The sequence below is a fragment of the Pogoniulus pusillus genome, chromosome 3, assembly GCF_015220805.1.
Source record: "Pogoniulus pusillus isolate bPogPus1 chromosome 3, bPogPus1.pri, whole genome shotgun sequence".
Lineage (NCBI taxonomy): Eukaryota > Metazoa > Chordata > Aves > Piciformes > Lybiidae > Pogoniulus > Pogoniulus pusillus.
The window spans coordinates 30197713-30217947 of record NC_087266.1 but is presented as its reverse complement, the minus strand read 5'-3'; the positions used below and the strand labels follow the sequence as shown (position 1 = coordinate 30217947).

Here is a 20235-nt window from a genome sequence, read left to right as displayed (position 1 = left end):
ATAACCTCCCTTGTCCTACTGGCCACACTGTTCCTGATTCAGGCCAAGATGACATTGGCTCTCTTGGCCACCTGGGCACACTGCTGCCTCATCTTCAGCCTACTATCAGTACCCCCAGGTCCCTTTCCTCCTGGCTGCTTTCCAGCCACTCAGTCCCCAGCCTGTAGCGCTCTTGGGGTTGTTGTGGCCAAAGTGCAGAACCCTGCACTTGGCCTTGTTAAATGTCATCCTGTTGGCCTCTGCCCACTTATCCAGCCTGTCTAGGTCCCTCTGCAGGGCTCTCCTACCTTCCAACATATCAACACCTGCTCCTAGCTTGGTGCCATCTGCAAACTTACTGATGCTGGACTCAATCCCCTCGTCCAGATCATCAATAAAGATATTGAACAGGACTGAGCCCAGCACTGATCCCTGGGGAACACCACTAGAGACAGGCTGCCAACTGGATGTGGCACCATTCACCACCACTCTCTGGGCTCTGCCATCCAGCCAGTTCCTGACCCAGCACAGAGTGAATCTGTCCAAACCATGAGCTGCCAGTTTGGCTAGCAGCTTGTTGTGGCAGACAATGTCAAAGGCTCTGCTGAAGTCCTGGTAGACTACATCCACAGCCTTCCCTACATTCACCAGGCAGGTAACCTGATCATAAAAGGAGTTCAGGTTGGTGAGACAGGACCTGCCCTTCCTAAACCCATGCTGACTGGGCCTGATCCCTTGGCCATGCTGTAGGTGCTTTGTGATGGCACTCAAGATGACCTGTTCCATCACCTTGCCTGGCACTGAGGTCAGGCTGACAGGTCTGTAGTTTTCTGGCTCCTCCTTACGACCCTTCTTGTGAATGGGTATCACATTGGCCAGCTTCCAGTCTTCAGGAACCTCTCCAGTGAGCCAGGACTGTTGACAGATGATGGAGAGTGGCTTGGCCGGCTCAGCTGCCAGCTCTCTTAGCAACCTAGGATGGATCCCATCTGGTCCCATGTACTTGTGAGGATCCAAGTGTCTCAGCAGGTCCCTTACTTCTTCCTCATCGATTAGAGGGGGACTATACTGGACCCTGACTCCATCCACCACTTCAGGAGTCCAGCTGTCCTGGAAACAACCTGTCCCACTATTGAAGATTGAGGCAAAGAAGGTGTTAAGCACCTCTGCCTTTTCCTCATCCTTTGTCACTATATTCCCCTCTCTATCTAATAAAGACTAGAGGTTGTCCTTGGCCCTTCTCTTGCCATTCACATATTTAAAGAAACATTTTTTATTTTCCTTGACAGCCGTGGCCAGCCTGAGCTCCAAGTGGGCTTTTGCCTTTCTAATTTTTTTTCTACAAGACCTAGCAACTTCCTTGAACTTTTCCTGGGACACTTCCCCTCTTTTCCAAAGGTGATATACTCACTTTTTAATCTTTAATTCCTTCAGCAGCTCCCTGCCCATCCAGTCTGGCTGCTTCCCTTGTCGGCTCATCTTCCGGCTCAATGGCACAGCCTGCTCCTTCATCTTATGCTAACATCTTGGCTAGCAGGTTTCTATCAAGGAGTGATAATGGAAGGTCTTTCACTGTTGGTGAATTTACTGACCAGCTCAGGCAGATAGAGGACAGCTTATCACATTCTGCCCTAGTCTCTGCCATAAACACTATGACTACAGAGATGAAGGGGATGAAAGACAGCATGAAAGAACTGAAGGAGGATCTTAAAACCTCAATTTCCAATCTGGCAAAGGATACCGTCCCTGCATCATCTGAATGGGTGCATGTTTCTGCGCCCACCTCCTGCAAGGCAGTTCCAGCCCAGGAGGAGACAAATTCCACCTAGACATCAGCAATCACGTACGTCACTGTGGATAATTCTGCGTGACCAATACGGTGAGAACATGAACAAGTGGGATGGTCAACCTACTTCAGCTCCTTCAAAGAGAGTCACGGAACTGCAGAGTGGCAGAAACAGAGGCAGCAATGCCAGAAAAGTAGCTGTCACTTCTTCAGCTCCCCAGAGCAACTGCAATTATTCCAACAATTGCAATTTCTCTCACAACAACACCAATCATTGTGTACACCCCACATGCCATGTTCAGCATTAGGGGTGCCCTGCCTCCAGCCAGGAGGAGGAAAGGGATAGTGGAGAGAATCGAATCTATTGGAATGTATTCATTAGGTGGCCTGGCAGTTCAAAAGTTCGGAAATACAGGGCTTTAGTTGACACAGGTGCTCAGTGTACTTTATTGCCATCCAATTGCAAAGGGACAGAGTCTGTCACTTTAATTAACTTTAATTTGCTTAAGAAACTTATTTCCAAAGTCCCCCAGGCAGCAGTCCTTAAGAACAAGGGGGTCCAGGATGGTTGGACCTACTTTAAACAGGAGCTCTTGAAGGCACAGGAACTGGCAGTTCCCATGTGCTGAAAGATGAGCCAGCGGGGAAGGCAACCAGCCTGGATGAACAAACAGCTCCTGAAGGAATTGGGGGAAAAAAAGAGGCTGTATCACCTCTGGAAGGAGGGGAAGGCTTCTCCTGACGTGTTTAAGGAGGTAGCCAGATTATGCAGGAGAAAAATTAGAGAGGCTAAGGCCCAGCTAGAACTTAGGCTGGCCACTTCCATGAAAGATAACAAAAAGCACTTTTATAAATTTATCAATGCTAAAAAGAAGGGCAAGAAGAGCCTCCACTCCTTACTGGACCTTACTGGAGGGGAACACTATAACTGATGACGAAGAAAAGGCTGAGGTCCTGAATGCCTTCTTCGCCTCAGTTTTCAACAGCAAGGAGGGAGGAGGAGGCAAGTGGCCTCTTGAACTGGGGGATGGGGTCGGGGAGCGGTGTGTTCCCCTGGAAATTCATGAAGAATTAGTTCAGGACCTGCTGAGCCATCTGGACACCCACAAGTCCATGGGACCAGATGGGATCCATCCCAGGGTGCTGAGAGAGCTGGCAGCTGAGCTGGCCAAGCCGCTCTCCATCATTTTCCAGCAGTCCTGGCTCATCGGAGAGGTCCCAGGAGACTGGAAAATGGCCAAGGTGATCCCCATCCACAAGAAGGGTCGGATGGAGGAACCTGGGAACTACAGACCCATCAGCCTGACCTCAGTGCCAGGGAAACTGATGGAGCAGGTTATCTTGGGGGTGATAAGAGCGCACCTGAGGGATGGCAAAGGGCTCAGATCCAGCCAGCATGGGTTTAGGAAGGGCAGATCCTGCCTTTCTAACCTGATCTCCTTCTATGATCAGGTGACCCGCTTGGTGGATGTGGGGAGGCCTGTGGATGTGGTCTATCTGGACTTCAGCAAGGCCTTTGACACTGTCCCCAACAGCAAACTGCTGGCTAAGCTATCAGCCCATGGCTTGGATGGCAACACTCTATGCTGGGTTAGGAACTGGCTGGAGGGCCGGACCCAGAGAGTGGTGGTGAATGGTGCCACATCCAGCTGGCGGCCAGTCACTAGTGGTGTCCCTCAGGGATCAGTGGACCTTTGGAATAGCAACTGTAGAAGCTGTTGGAGACAAATTGAAGTTGTCTGCTAGGCCTGAGCTCTCAGATGAGTCTGCAGTTGTTGGGCAGCATAATGTAGAGGATGTGAAGTTGCCAGTTGCCACCCAAATTGTACACCACAAGCAATATAGAACAAACCGTGACTCTTTGGTGCCCATACATGATCTGATTCGTCGTCTGGAGTGCCAGGACGTCATTAAAAAGACCCATTCACCTTTCAATAGTCCCATATGGCCTGTGCGAAAGGCAAATGGAGAGTGGCGACTTACAGTTGATTTCCGCGGCCTAAATGAAGTGACTCCGCCCATGAGTTCTGCTGTGCCGGACATGTTAGAACTCCAATATGAGCTGGAATCCAAGGAGGCCAAATGGTATGCAACCATAGATGTTGCTAATGCTTTCTTTTCTGGGCCCCATCCTCTTTAACATCTTCATAGATGATCTGGATGAGGGCATGGAGTCAGTCACCAGCAAGTTTGCAGATGACACTAAGCTGGGGGCAGATGTGGCCGAGTTGGAGGGCAGAAGGGCTCTGCAGCGGGACCTTGACCTCCTGGACAGATGGGCAGAGTCCAATGGGATGGCGTTCAATAGCTCGAAGTGCCGGGTGCTGCACTTTGGCTACAACAACCCCATGCAGAGATACAAGCTGGGGTCGGAGTGGCTGGAGAGCAGCCAAACAGAGAGGGATCTGGGGGTGCTGATTGATACCCACCTGAACAAGAGCCAGCAGTGTGCCCAGGTGGCCAAGAGAGCCAATGGCATACTGGCCTGCATCAGAAATGGTGTGGTCAGCAGGAGCAGGGAGGTCATTCTGCCCCTGTACTCTGCACTGGTTAGACCACACCTTGAGTACTGTGTTCAGTTCTGGGCCCCCCAGTTTAAGAGGGACATCGAGATGCTTGAGCGTGTCCAGAGAAGGGTGACAAGGCTGGTGAGAGACCTCAAGAACAAGCCCTACGAGGAGAGGCTGAGGGAGCTGGGATTGTTTAGCCTGGAGAAGAGGAGGCTCAGGGGTGACCTTATTGCTGTCTACAACTACCTGAAGGGTGGTTGTGGCCAGGAGGAGGTTGCTCTCTTCTCTCGGGTGGCCAGCGCCAGAACGAGAGGACACAGCCTCAGGCTGTGCCAGGGGAGATTCAGGCTCAAGGTGTGGAGAAAGTTCTTCACTGAGAGAGTCACTAGATACTGGAATGGGCTGCTCGGGGAGGTGGTGGAGTCGCTGTCCCTGGGGCTGTTCAAGGCAAGATTGGACGTGGCACTTGGTGCCATGGTCTAGCCTTGAGCTCTGTGGTGAAGGGTTGGACTTGATGATCTGTGAGGTCTCTTCCAACCCTGATAATACTGTGATACTGTGATACTACTTCCGGAATCACTGGTGGATCTCAAGAGTTAACTAAGTTGCAGGCTGAGATAAGTTTAACTGGCGAAGAGTGGAAGAAACATACTATTGTAACTGGTCCTGATGTGCCTTGCATTCTGGGAATTGACTTTTTGAGACAAGGTTGTTTCAAAGATCCTAAGGGTCACAAATGGGCTTTTGGAATAGCATCTGTAGAGATTGAGGATGGTAAATGGAAATTGTCCATTAGACCTGAACTTTCAGATGAATCTGCAGTTGTGGGACATCATGACATAGAGGATCTGGAGATGCCAATTGCTACCCAGACTGTGCACCACAGGCAGTACAGAACTCTTTGTTGCCCGTTCATCAGCTGATTCGTCAACTGGAGAGTCAGGCTGTCATCAAGAAAGCTCATTCAGCTTTCAACAGTCCCATCTGGCCTGTGCGTAAGCCTAATGGAGACTGGAGGCTGACAGTTGATTTTCATGCCCTCAACGAGGTGACTCCACCCATGAGCGCAGCTGTGCCGGAACTCGAGTACGAGCTGGAATTGAAGGAGGCTAACTACCATAGACATTGTTAATGCTTTCTTCTCTATTCCCATAGCAAAGGAGTGCAGGCCTCAGTTTGCATTCACCTGGAGAGGAATCCAGTACCAGTTCAACTGTTTGCCTCAGGGGTGGAAACACAGCTCAACGATCTGTCACTGAGTCATCCAAAATGTACTGGAGAAAGGTAAAGCTACAGAGCACATACAATTCATTGACAACATCATTGTGTGGGGCCAAACCACTGAGGAATTCTTTGAGAAAGTTAACAAAATCATTGACAGTCTGTTGCAAGCAGGTTTTGCCATTAAGAGAGACAAGGTCAAAGGACCTGCCAGAGAAATTCAGTTTCTGGGAGTGCGGTGGCAGGATGGTCGCCATCACATTCCACAGGATGTGATCAACAAAGTCTCCACCATGGCAGTTCCCACCAATAAGAAGGACACTCTGTCTTTCCTGGGTTTAGTGGGATTTTGGAGACTACACATTCCTGGATTCAGTCAAATTGTCAAACCTCTGCATAATGTGACTCATAAGAGAAACAATTTTGAGTGGGGACCCGAACAACAAGCAGCCTTTGATCAGGTCAAGCGAGAAGTAGTTCATGAAGTGGGCCTGGGACCTCTGTGATCTGGTCTGGACATTAAAAACATTCTGTATACAGCTGCCAGTGACAATGATCCAACTTGGAGCCTTTGGCAGAGAGCTCCAAATGAGACACGCGGTCGTCCACTTGGTTTCTGGGGTCGTAGCTACAGAGGTTCAGAGGCAAATTACACCTCAACAGAGAGAGATACTAGCAGCCTATGAAGGAGTGAAAGCAGCTTCTGAAGTGATTGGAACTGAGTCCTAATTGCTTTTAGCTCCCAGATTGCCAGTTCTAAACTGGATGTTCAAGGGCAAGGGTTCATCACCGCATCATGCCACAGATGCAACCTGGTCTAAATGGATGGCTTTGATAACCCAACGAGCACGAATGGGGAATCTTGATCAACCTGGTCTGGTGGAGGTGATCACCAACTGTCTGGAAGGCACAGACTGTACCAAACCTCCAGAGGAGAAAATAACCGGTGCCGAAGAAGCTCCTCCCTATAGTGATCTCTCTGATCAGGAGAAGAACTATGCTTTGTTCACAGATGGCTCCTGTCATCTTGTTGGGAACAAGCGAAGATGCTCTTGATGTGGCTGAACGTGAAAATTGGCCTATCCTTTACCTCTACACCGATTCATGGATGGTAGCCAATGCCCTGTGGGGTTGTCTAAGGGACTGGAAGAAGAATGGCTGGCAGAGGAAAGGAAAGCCTATTTGGTGTGCTGATCTATGGCAGGACATTGGTGCACGGCTGGAGAGAATTCCAGTGAAGGTGCGACACGTAGACACATGCCCAAGAGCAGAGCCACTGAGGAACACCAACACAACCAGCAGGCAGACCAAGCTGCTAAAATTTCTCAAGTTGATGTAAACTCTGATCTTGACCTTGATTGGAAACACTGAGGTGAACTGTTCTTAGCTCAGTGGGCCCATGACTCATCTGGACATCAAGACAGAGATGCAACATACCGATGGGCATGTGATAGGTCAATTGACTTGTCCATGGATGCTATCACCCAAGTCATCCATGACTGTGACACTTGTGCTGCTATTAAGCAGGCTACGCAAATCAAACCCTTATGGTATGGTGGGAGATGGTCAAATTACAAGTATGGAGAAGCCTGGCAGATTGACTACATCACCTTACCTCAATCTCGTTCTGGCAAGCAGTATGTGCTAACGATGGTAGAAGCCAGCACTGGATGGTTGGAAACGTATCCAGTTCCACATGCTACTGCACGTAACACCATTCTTGGCTTGGAGAGAGAAATCATGTGGAGACATGGAACTCCAGAGAGAATCGAGTCATACAATGGCACTCATTTCAAGAACAATCTTGTGAAAAACTAGGCCAAAGAGCACGGAATTGAGTGGATCTATCACATACCCTACTATGCACCAGGTTCAGGGAAGATTGAGTGCTAGAACGGTTTGCTGAAAACCACCCTAAAAGCCATGGGGGGTGGAACTCTGAAAAACTGGGGCAAACATTTAGCACAAGCTACCTGGTTGGTAAATAGTAGAGGTTCAGTAAACAGAGCAGGACCTGCACAATCAGATTTGGTCCAAACAGTAGACGGTGATAAAGTTCCTGTTGTATGTGAAAAGAATCTGTTAGGGAAAACTGGATATTTTCTCCTTTGGGCAAAGGGAAACCTGTCTGAGGGGTGGTGTCTGCTGAAAGTCCTGGTCATAGCTACTGGGTAGTGCAGGAGAATGGTGAAATCCAGTGTATTCCACAGAGAAATCTAACCTTAGCTGAGAGAGTTTGAACTCAGAGTGTATAATACAAGCTGTTAGGAGTTTTCTGTTCTGGGTACCATTGGCATCCAACAATGAAAGAATCTACAAGAGAATCTACTGTACATGAGCACGAACCCAATGTCACCTGGGAGTCCCTGTTCTCATCTCATCTGTGAGGAGACAAACTGTTCTGAGCTTTTGAATCACCTACATCTGAGATAGCTGGAATGAAGTGTGAACTGAACTTGTAATATTCATTAGTGTAAATATTGGTTTAGATTAGATCAGATCTCAGCAATATTCTGAGTGAAGTAGACAGGAGTGGATTGTGTTAGTTTGAAAGTAGATAGAATGTTTTGGTGAGAAGAACTAGATTACAGGCTGTGAAAGGAAAACAATGGTAATGTCTACTTTGCTCACAGTCTTGCTGAACAAGAAATGAAAACATTACATAACACTCTCGCCATTTTTTTTTCTCTCACTCTCACTTGGGCTGCTGGCTGAGCAACATCTTACTCTCTAACCTCACCCTCCATTTGGGCTAACCCCCCTTGCTTCATAACCTCTTGGCCAAACCTCTAATCTTCCTTGGGACTGGGGTAAGGTAGAGCGGGGTAGGGGGAAGGTGAAGGGGTGGTTGAGAGCCCCTCCTGGGGACTCAGGTTTCTGGGAGGGGAGCTGTGTTTCTGTATTACCTTTTACCTTGTATATTTCTGTATATAACTGTATATACTGTAAATATCTGCTTGTACATTGTGCTAGCTGTAAATAAATAGCTTCATTCATATTTCCAGAGCTGGCTGAGTCTAGTCTGGGTGATTTCTAAAGTGGAGGGGGGGGGGGGGGGGGGGGCGAGCACCCAAACCATCACATGTAGTTAAATTATTAGTATTCTTGTCAGTTCTCCAGTCAAGACTGTCATCTTTTCAGTAAGTATAATTCTTTTCTTAATTTCCAAAAGGACATGTTTCTCCTTGTTTCCATCTTTCTGAAGTTTCCTCCTAACCCACCAAATATCTGTATTATTGTTTTGGCCCTCACCTTGTTCATCCACAACAGATGACTAGCTTGTATCCCAGCCAGCATTATTCTGGGGGTTTCATAATTAATTCTGCTTTGCCAGTGCAAATGAGGACAAATATGAATGTCTTGGGTTCACATGCAGGTTCCCAGAGACTCTAATAAATTTAATAGACCCAATGACAATTTATAGAATTTATAGAGTGCTCTCCCCTCTTCCCCCTCCTTTTCCCAAAGATAGGGAGAGAGAAAGAGGTAAGCACACCCAAATAAATCAATCTCACTCGATTTGGAAGTTAAAAAGGAAAAGCTTAACAATAACTTAGAAAAGGTATTGGAGGTAGGGGAGTTTACAAAGGATAAGGAAGGGAAAACAGCAAAATACAAAAAGGGATGGATACAACCCGAGCAATGTGATGGTGTCTCTGCCTCATGGCTGCCACATGGTGTGCTGGTATGCAGTGTGTGTGGGGGGGTCCAGAGAGAGCAAAGAAAAAGAGGAAGAGGAGCAGGAAGCTCCTCTGTTTTATAGGACAGGAAGTGGGGGGAGTGGGATAACCATCACCTGGAGTATTGCCCACCCCTGGGGAGGGGCCAAGACCCCTAGGGTCAGGTTCAGGGTTACTCCCCCTGGAGTGTTAACCCTATACAATGAATTTCTCTTTCTGAGTCAAGACATTATTACTCCCTTTATTATGAAGCTTGAGGTCATTTTTAATAGCAGCAAGAGGAGACTTATCACATGTTTTTCACAGACAGAAATCACACAAAATGGCACATTTCTTCCCCCTACGTAGAGCAGAGAGGTTATTTGGTATTCAGCCATTCTGCTTTCACACCTGGTGGTCTGTAGACAGTATGTGCTACTACATGATCTTGGATTCATGCCAACAGAAGAAAAAGACATTTTGTTCCTAACCTAACTGCGCTGGCAGGGGGGAAGAGACACAAACTAACACACACCTTACGCCCACTGAAAACCACCAACACAGCTCATGTGGTGGTGGTGCCCTTCATTAGAAATACTCTTTTGTCTGGATAAAATCAGCCACATTAGTTGGTTTCAGCTCATGACTGGAGTCAATATGGTTGCTCTGGTCTAGCTAAAAGCAGCGGGCAGCTTCCCTCAGTCCCTGACACTGCCTGTCACTACCCATGCAAGTATTTTCTGCACAGCTGCCAACGATTAGAAAACAGGTTATTCCAATTGTGTGGCCCAGGATGCTTTTCTCTTCCTGATCTTCCCATCAAGTCTGACTTTCGTGTTCAGCCATGTGGGCCACTTCAGCACAGCAGCAGCTAGCTGGGATCTGTGCTCAGGTGGCATCCATCTTCACACACCTTGCTTGTTTATCACACCAGTGGCTAGTATTACAGGTCAGCAATTAAAGGTCAGTCTGTCTGTATAGGGTTAACACTCCAGGGGGAGTAACCCTGAACCTGACCCTAGGGGTCTTGGCCCCTCCCCAGGGGTGGGCCACACTCCAGGTGATGGTTAGCCCACTCCCTGTCCTATAAAGGAGAGGGGCTTCCTGCTCCTCGTGCTCTGCTCTTGGTTTCTTCGCTCCCTCTTGCCACATGCACGCTACACACAGCTCTGCCTGCATACCAGCGCACCACGTGGCAGCCAGGAAGCAGACAAAACCACCATCGCACCACTCGGGCTGTATTTATCCCCTTTTGTGTTTTGCTGTTTTCCCTTCCCTATCCTTTGTAAACTTCTCTATCTCCAATACCTTTCTAAGTTATTGTTAAACTTTTCCTTTTAACTTCCAAACCGAGTGAGATTGATTTATTTGGGTGTGCTTACCTCTCTCTCCCTATATCTAATCCCTATCTTTAGGAAAGGAGGGGGAAGAGGGGAGGGCACTCTGTAAATTGTTATTGGGTCTATCAAATTTCTTAGAGTCTCTGGGAACCTGCATTAGAACCCAAGACAATTTATTGATATAGGGAGAGAGAGAGGTAAGCACACCCAAATAAATCAATCTCACTCGATTTGGAAGTTAAAAGGAAAAGTTTAACAATAACTTGTAAACTTCCCTACCTCCAATACCTTTCTAAAGGATAGGGAAGGGAAAACAGCAAAATACAAAAAGGGATAAATACAACCTGAGTGGTGCGATGGTGGTTTTGTCTGCCTCCTGGCTGCCACGTGGTGTGCTGGTATGCAGGCAGAGCTGTGTGTAGCGTGCGTGTGGCAAGAGGGAGCGAAGAAACCAAGAGCAGAGCACGAGGAGCAGGAAGCCCCTCTCCTTTATAGGACAGGAAGTGGGGGGGAGTGGGCTAACCATCACCTGGAGTGTGGCCCACCCCTGGGGAGGGGCCAAGACCCCTAGGGTCAGGTTCAGGGTTACTCCCCCTGGAGTGTTAACCCTATACACTGTCTTTGCATCTTCTGCTCTCTCCATTAATTTGTTCTCGACATCATGGTTGTGGGCTAAATGACTATTTGTCTGTTCCCTCTTTCTCCCATCCCTTCTGTCATTAGCTTTTCACTCTCCAGGGAGACCAGCTCTAATGGCACAGAAGCCAGTAGTTCATCCACTCCTAGCCAGATGCCTCAGAGACCAGCTTTGCTGAAGTATTTGAATGAAAAATATGTTCCTGATGAAATTTGTATGGCACATTAACAAAGACAGATCTTAGTTCTTACCATCACAGCAGGTGTATTATGTGCTAACATAATCCAGTGTTCTTCAAAGGGCTTAATAATGTAGCCTGTGTGTTTATCCTGTGCTTATCCTCCCATTATCTGGGGGCTTTACAATTTTCTATCATGTAATCATAGGAGTGACTTGGGGTTTTTAAATTGCTATTTTTTTGTGTTCTGTCCCCTTTTGGAAATGTTGACACACAGGGTCCAAAAGAAGGCACAAAGTGGGGGTGCAATGATTAGAGCTGCAGTTTTGAATTTGTTTCTGGCTTTAGAATTAGAGCATCATCTCAGCAAATCAGTTTACTCTGGCAGAAGAATGAAGACAAAGCTTTTTCTCATCAGGAATGGGAAACAAATAACCCAAAGCTCACTCATAAAATGCACCAAAGCCATTGGACCAAAGGCACTGTAATAAGTGCAAAATACTGCCTTATGAGTAAAACACCTTGCCACATGTTGCAGACGCTTTCCTGCTGTGTGGATTTTACTTTCTCTTCTGCACTGTGACAGAGGAATGACATTACATTTTTAAGAAGCTGTGTTCATAGAAGTAAAAAAAAAAATAGGCAAAACAATCACCAGTATAAGATCTTTCAGATGTTAATCGTAGGCAGCAAGAGAGTCTGGAGTTTCAATCCTGGGACTTCAGCAGACATTTTGGAGCAGGAAGAGCCAGTCACTGCATGTTTGTTCTCCTCTGAACTTCCCCACCACCTGTAATCTCCTTACAGCATTATTTTCTGTATTACCATATGTGATTTGTTACCTGTTTTGTTCAAACCAAATCCAGTACCACGGTGCATCCACTTGAGTCAACTGGTACCTTATGTAATCAATATGAAGAGATCCTGGCATGTCTGTGCACCTTAGGCCCTCCACAGTGGCAGTGCCTGGAGAAAAATTCTTGCCGACAGATAATTTGCACACACCAGGACTGGGCACGGGAAAGCTCCTCAGCATTTATAGGAATCACAAAATGGTTTAGGTTGAAGGGATTTTAAAGGTCATCTAGTCCAACCTCTCTGCCATAGGCAGGGACACCTTCCACCCTATCCAACCTGACCTTGAACACTTCCAGTGACTGGGCATTCACAGAATGGATGGGGCACAGGTTGTTCTCTGTGCAACCCGTTAACAAAGTCTTACCATTCTCACTGTAAAAAATGTCTTCCTTGTGCCCAATCTAAACCCCTCTTCTTTCATTTTGAGATTGGTGCCCCTTGTCCTATCACTACAGGCCTGGTAAAAAGTGTGCCCCTGTCTCTCCTATAAGCCACCTTTATATATTGAAAGAAAGGGTTGAGACACAGAAGGATTTGTGCAGACACATCTTCTATGGTAAAGTGTCTGATGGACAAATGTAGTGGCCTTCACTTAGAAAACTGGACATGTGCATCCCTTCTCTCATAAAACATCAAACACTGAACAAAATCTTACAGACACTAAAAAGTTTGGTTAGGAAACACTGTGCACCCCTCTGTTAAAAAGGGAGAATGTAGGAATTTGGACAAGTTAAAATGTTTAAAAACAACCTGGAAAATCTTTACTATATGAATAGCTCACTTTTTGCTGTCTGAGTTCCTCAGCAAGTGCTTTCCCAAAGGTTTTGACAGCACTCCAGGTGGCAGTGCACCTGTGAAGCATTAACCGCTGCATGGACCAGCTAGCACATGGAAAAGGCAATTAGCGCAGGTTGATCAGAGACCAGTAGCAATGGAAAGGCAGACTATGACCAGGACTATAGCAACCCTATCGTCTGCTCCAGCTTAGCATTCAAATGGGGTAGGGATAGTATAGACTGGGGAAAGTATAGGCTGGATGTTAGGAGGAAGTTCTTCACAGAGAGAGTGATTTGCCATTGGAATGGGCTGCCCAGGGAGGTGGTGGAGGCACCGTCCCTGGAGGTCTTCAAGAAAAGACTTGATGAGGCACTTAGTGCCATTGTCTAGTTGACTGGTTAGGGCTGGGGGATAGGTTGGACTGGATGATCTTCGAGGTCTCTTCCAACCTGGTTGATTCTATACTCATGTTGCACAGAACTTGTATTTTCTTGGTCATACATGTGACAGAAATTAATTAGGAGCAGTGTTTTGTTTCATTTTTCATTTTGGGCACCAAAAGTTTTGTCCAACCAAAAGCTGGACAGCATAATTACTTCCTCTTGAGTTTTTATGTCATGCTTATGCTTATTGTAGCTGAAAATGGGAAAGATTCATTACATGTCTCACCAGCTGATTTAAGAGCCCCTTTGAAATCCTTTTGTACCATTGTGGGCAAGCAGGTATCCACCAGTTGGTATTTAAAAACACACACTCCATGACAGGGAAATAAATTTAACCATACTTTGAAGAAGTGGATGAGTCTGTTGCATAAAAACAGATGGAGAGTTCTTTTTAAAAGAAGACTCTTTTCAGGATAGTTGTATCCTGTCATAACAGTCCTGGAGTATTACACATAAACACTGGCACAATAAATACCCATGCATACATGACCTTTGCCTGCGGGTGGGCACGGTGAGGAGATGGAGCTGCTCTTTGCCATTGGTGAGATTGTTTGATGGCTCATCTTTGCTACAAGTTGACTGAAAAACAGCCTCTCGTCATCTGCTCTCTTCACAAAACAACTACCAACACCAACACCTGCCTCCAGCATAGGCATGGACCAATGCTTTTACCAACGCCCATCAGGAGAAGGCTGATTTTATGGTGAGAACTCCACACTGACCATAAAGGAAAGAAGCTTTCCAAGAGTAGCAAGAAGTGGAGCCAGCCACGCATCTGTGGAGAAACTGGAGCTTGTGCAGGTTTGAAGGCCTGACCTGCCTTCTGAGTGGCGCTTCTACTCACACTGAGGCTGGCCAGCTTCATCATGACCGAAGGTAAGTTCCATGACCATTCATCCTGGAGCGATACAACCCGCCAACACGGTGTAAAAAATTGTCCAAGGACGGGATACGACAAAACCCTCAACACGACTGTCCAGCGGGGCGGCTGAGCCGAGAGCACCAATAGCGAAGCACCTTGACGCGTCCCTCCCTCGACGGGCAGCGGCATTCAAGTCCTCGCAGAGATCCCTCTCCCACAGAGGCGGCCACACCCCGGCAGCGGGCGGGAGGGCGTGTGCGGGCGGCGCGGTTCCGGCAGGGCCGGGCCGGGACGGACAGGGCAATGCCTCGCCGCCAGGGGCGCGGGCTCCCCTCGCACGGCGCCTGCTGCCGCCGCCGCCCCGGTGACAGCCGCTCTGAGTGCCGCGCCGCCATTTAACCCTCCTCCCGCCTAGGTGCTGCCTGCGCTGCCAGAGGTGAGTGTGCACGCTACCGAAGGAGGGCTCTGCCGGCGTTTCCTCAACGGGAAGGATCACGCTTCAGCCCCATCCCTACGTTCCTGTCCCCCTGGCTTTTCGTCCATGGAAAGAATCACGCTTCAGCCCTGTCTCTGCGTCCCTGTCCCGCTGGCGACGCCGGCCGCTCCGCTCGCGCAGAGCTGCGGGGAGCGGCATAGAGGTGAGCGCCGGGCGGGCAGAGGGGGAAACCGTAGTCCCCTTGCCCCGCGACCCGGCCAAAGATTCTTTAGGCAGCGGGGCGGGGGCGGAGGCCGTGCGATCCCGAGTCTCGCTGAGGCGACGTCCGCGGGATGCGAACGGGTTACCCCGCGGCTCTGTTGCCTTGCCGCGGGTGACGACAGGTTCGGCCCGTGAGGGAGTCCTGGACTGGGAGCGGGTAGAGTGGCGTCCAGCCGCACAGACTGGAGAGAGCTCGTAGGTCGCTTACGAGGGGTGCTGACAGAACTGTGCAGCGTCTGCCGCGGTGTTACGTGCGATTTTAAAACATAGGGGTGTGACTTTAGGTTTCCGATCGCGTCTCCCCTTGAGTCTCGGACCGTCCCGCCTGGGAGCCCTGGTGTTCTAGCACTCCCGAAGTGCAGGTAGCACCGACGCTGGAAAGTAGTTGTTACGTTTTTGTCACTCCGAGATTATGATAGGTGGGATTAGTTTTAGCTCTTTTCAGTATGTTTAGTGATTTCTGCTTTATAGGAGTCGCTATACAAAGTGGAACTGTATAGTTATGTGACAAAATCAGTGTAAAGCACTGGAGGCAGCTTCCCAAGTCTCATTTTAATACTGATGCTTCATGGCATTTCAGATCTGCTTCTCAAATATATTTATGATTATTTCAGCTGTTTTGTATATATATATATATATATCTATATATCTATATCTATATATATATATATATATATATATATATATATATATATATATTCTCTGTAGTATGATCTTTAAGATAAACTCAACTAAAAGAAGTGTTCCAGAAAGAGTGAACAATATATGTTTGTGTGTATGTACATATATATATATATATATGTATAAATCTAGAGGGGAAAGGAAAGACTGATTGACTGCATTCCATCTCTTATGCTATAAGAAATGATCTAATGTAGTTAATTCTTTACGTTCATTATTTATTATTGCCTTGACACCTTCCCAAATCTCCTTATGCTCAATAAAGTTATCTTCACTGTATGTTTTCCAGAGTAAATCTCACCCATATAGTCAATGTGCTGTAGCCCTTAGATTTCAAAGGATGGCTATCACTGGCTAGCTAGCTCTTGAATTGCTGAGTTAATATCAAAAGGAGTTGAGAAATTACAGAATTTTGTGAGATCAGAAGCCAAATATTGGTGAAAATAGGCTTTACCAGCTAATTATTGTTTTTTTTCTTTCACACAGAATCTGGTGCTGTTGGTTTCAGCCTAGTGAATTTAGATGCATAATTTTAATAAAGCCATTATCTGACAATGTAAAAGTCTCTGATGTGTACATAAGAGTGAAAGACGCCTTTGAGGATGTCAGCTCTAGCCCCCTGCTGTGGCAGACATCATACACACACTTTTCTTACTAAACTCCATATCGTCCAAGAAGTGGCATATTTTTGGCCCCAACCACTCTGACTGGTCAGCAGTGATTAGATTTTGATAAACTGTGATGCACACCTGAGGTGCTTCTCCTTTAATGTTGAAGCAGGAAGGATTATACGGGATGTTCTGAAATTCCCAGCAGGTGGTAACACTTCAAGAGCTGCCTAATCCCACTGCAATAAGCAAATGCTGGTTGAAAATAATTAATCTCTTTTCTGCCATACAGATAAAATATCTTGAATTTGCAGAAATGTTGCAGATAAGCTTTTTTTTTTTTTGCTGTTTGGTATCCTCCAAGCAAAATGTGGGGAGGATTTAGGGGCTTTCAAGGTTTTTCTATCTCTAGCCTATTTTACTGTTAACCAGAATTATGCAAACTTCAGGTTGCAAATGTGACTCAAGACTATGTATTAATGGGCATCTATTAAGGAAATTGTTTTTCATCTTTGATTCCTCCCCTTTCCCCACATACTGGCAACATTTTTCTCACTTTAAATTCCAATAAATGCTGTTACTTTTCTGACAGCGTCACTCCAAAACCCTGGCTGGTTGCTGTGTTCATTAGCATGGCTGGGGGAGGTGCAGCTGCTCGTACCACTGGTGGGGTGGGAGGAGGCAGGCTGGCTCTGAGAGTATCAGTCCTCAACCTGACTCCTTCCCTTGGCTCTTCCTGCCTTGCTGTCATGTGTGCTTTAGGTTCTGAGGGGGGTCCTGGGCCATAGCTGGGTCCATTGTCACTTGAAGACAAGGAGAGCACAGGGCTAGGCATGGAGGAGATATGAGTGAGGACAAGCTTCTTCCCAATTCCTGAAGGAGAGTGAAGCGAGGGCAGGACAGGTCCTCGTTCTTTCAGGAGATTTGCAAAGAGGAGGAGAACTAAGGGTCCATGGATGAAATGGGATCCATCAGTGGCACTCTTCTTTGCGCGAATGAGGCTCCAGAGCACAGAGGTTTTGAGTGTCATCAGTCTGTGTACTCATTAAACTCAGTATTTGGTCATGGAGCAGCTGATTCATTCCTCATGGCCCTTTCTTATCTGCAGGGCTCATTTGCTTCTCATCTCCTTTATGAAGAGGGAGTAACTGCTAAATGCTATGTTGTTACATCTGATGAAGCTGATAACTGGTTAGCTGCGCTAAATCAGCAGGTGACAGAATTTAGACAGAAGAGTTAGCTCATTTGTAAAATGTCATGTCTGCTTTGTGGCCATGGATACTGCTGCAAAAAGCTGTAAATCCACTTGGTTTGTGATCTCTTATGTCTCTGTTCTAATTTAAATTCCCAGAGACTCAAATAAATTTGATAGAACTAAATAACAATTTATAGAGTGCCCTTCCCTCTTCCCCCTTCTTTTCCAAAAGAAAGGAATTAGAGAAAAGAAAAGGTAAGCACACCCAAATAAATAATTCTCACTCAATTTGGAAGTTAAAAAGTTTAACAATAAATTTTAAAAGGTATCTGAGGTAGGGAAGTTACAAAGGTATAGGGATGGGAAAACAAATACAAAATGTATAAATACAACCCGATTTTGATGGTAATGGCTTTGTCCACCTCGTGGGTGATGGCCACGTGGTAGAAGAAAGAGAACCAGGAATAGGATGGTGATGCTGCTAAGCAGGGAGGCAGGGAGGGCAGAGAGAGTGAAACAGAAGTCCCCCTGCTTTTATGGATCTTTAGACAGGAAGGGGGAGTGAGCTAACCATCACCTGGTGGTGTTCAGACCCACCCCTGGGGAGGAGTCAAGGCCACCTAGGGTCAGGTTCAAGGTTATTCCCCCTGGATGGTTAACCATGTACATCTTATTTTGGATTTGGTGGGGATTTTTTTTTTTTGTTTATACACCAAAATGATCACAAAATACTTTGATTTTAATGATGTAGGGAAATAGTTACATTATTTGATTAGATGAATGTGCATGTCTCAAATGGCAAGTAAATATCACTTACTCTGTAACTTCTGTATTTGGAAAAGAAAAGGTAAAAATTTGTGCATAAGGTTGTACATTAAATGTTTGGTTCTCACATGGTTCCTGGCACTGTGGTGACTATCAGTTCACGGTGGATTTATTCTTGTAATACCCATACCAGGTAGTGAGGTGCTCTTTCCAGTGGAAAGCCATGACATGGGAAAACTGGGTGATGTGACCAAGATCGCATAGGAAATATGCTGCAGAACAGGAACTTGTAGTTTTCTTGTCATTTGCATTACACACAAAGCCTCTTGGTCTTCATTTCCAAAGCACTTTATGGTTTACCCCCTCCTCATCTGTCATTTCCAATTCCCTTTGGAGAGGAAGTCTTCCACTTGCAGTCAGCCCATTACACTATCTCTTGGAAGAAGAAAGCATCTTTTTATGTTGCTGTGCTTCTGCTGTGTCTCACAAAATAGAGCCTTAGTCCATGCTTGTCCACGACAGCAATAAATTAAAAAAAGCCAATTATTCAAAGTCTCATAGCTTGCTTTGTTCAGTCATTTTTTTCATCTCATTAAGCTAATGAACTTGAGGTAGAAGATCTGAGTAGAGCAGAAACCATTTAAGATGTACTGTCTGCCTTGATGAGCAAATTTTTTTTTTAGTATGAAACGTGGAAAAGTAATAGAATGGGGGACAGGAGGCAAAAAGGTGAAGAGCTTTGAAGAAGACCCAAAAATGAAAAGAAATCTGGGAAGAAATTGGCTTGCAGAAGACTGAGAGGAGAGGGAAGTCTGAACCAAGCTTAGAGGTCAGCATAAGAACTGTGCAAAACTGGAATGGCGAGAAAGGAGGGAAAACTGAAGAGAGAGGAAGAAACCTGTGAGGAAAGAGGGGAGATGAAGAGGGGCAATACTACACCAGCAATTCTAGTATTCAAAGCTGCTATTAGAACTGATCTAGCAAAGATGCAAAAACTCAGGGGGTCTTCATGGAGGCACTTAGACCAGAGCTTTGCTCAAAGCTAGGGCTATGTTGTAGCTGGCAGTCTGAAGCAGCTGTGTGTGAGGTGGGAGGGCTCCCACTGTGGTGCAGCGATGGCAGAGACTTGTAGAGGGTGAAGTAGCCCCGGGCTAGGCTTCCAGAGGTACCTATGTCATTAACAGAAAGTTAGTCTTGGTACTATTTCAAATACTCCAGTTATAGCCTGGGTGTTGCCCTCACTGCACCCTGGAGTCCTTTCCTAAGCTAGCCAAGATAACACGGAGGGAAGGGTGAGAGCATTACTGAAACACCCAAGGGCCCTGGCACTGGGCTCTGTCAGCAGGCTTGGTTAGAAAGAGTCTTTGTCCTGAAAAGTCTATGCTATAAATACAAAGCAGAAGAGACAGACTGGGAAGGAGAGGAGCAAATTAATGCTGCAGCTTGCTGGCACTGTATGCTTGGCCATGGCAGGAACAGGAGCATAAATCAGGTCTCCTGTGCCTCTTGCTGACTCCTTGATTCATGATCCACGCTGCCTTTCCCTCAGTAGGGCTGATGTGCAAATTCAGATATAAGGCAACTGTCTGGAGAGTCCTCTCCTGCACAGGCTTTTTTCTTTCTTCTCAAGGATTTATTTTCACTTCCATAGCTTCATTTCCTCTGCAGTGTGTTGCTCATTAGACTGAGATTAGGATTATTTGAATTCACCTGTCAGTGTGTGACTCTCTGAAAGAAGTATTTGTAAAATCCATTTAAAAAATACACAGCTAGGAAATCTAGAAACAGAAAAGACTTGTGAAATCATTGAACACAATCATGGTTGTGGCCCAGAAAACGCTTTTAAACCTCTTTATTTCAGAGCCGTTTACAGGAATGCTGTGCTACTTCTGACAACACTAGAAGTCAAGGCATCTATTGCAATTACTTGGTTTTTAAACAAAGCCTGCTTTTTCTTCCTTGGACCACTTTGGTTCTTTGTTTTTACTAACGATCAGCAATGACATAGGAAAGGAACGATGTCCTTGATGTGATGCTGT

General features: G+C 46.5%; 1 protein-coding gene across 1 annotated transcript in view; it reads left to right on the top strand.

Annotated features, from left to right (window-relative positions):
* Window positions 1-14685: 14685 nt before the first annotated feature.
* THSD1 (thrombospondin type 1 domain containing 1) overlaps window positions 14686-20235 on the top strand; it is a 35009-nt gene continuing 29459 nt past the window's right edge. Inside the window, exon 1 of the mRNA XM_064173702.1 lies at window positions 14686-14888. The gene's annotated coding sequence lies outside the window, so the exon portion shown is untranslated. The remainder of the gene's footprint in view (window positions 14889-20235) is intronic.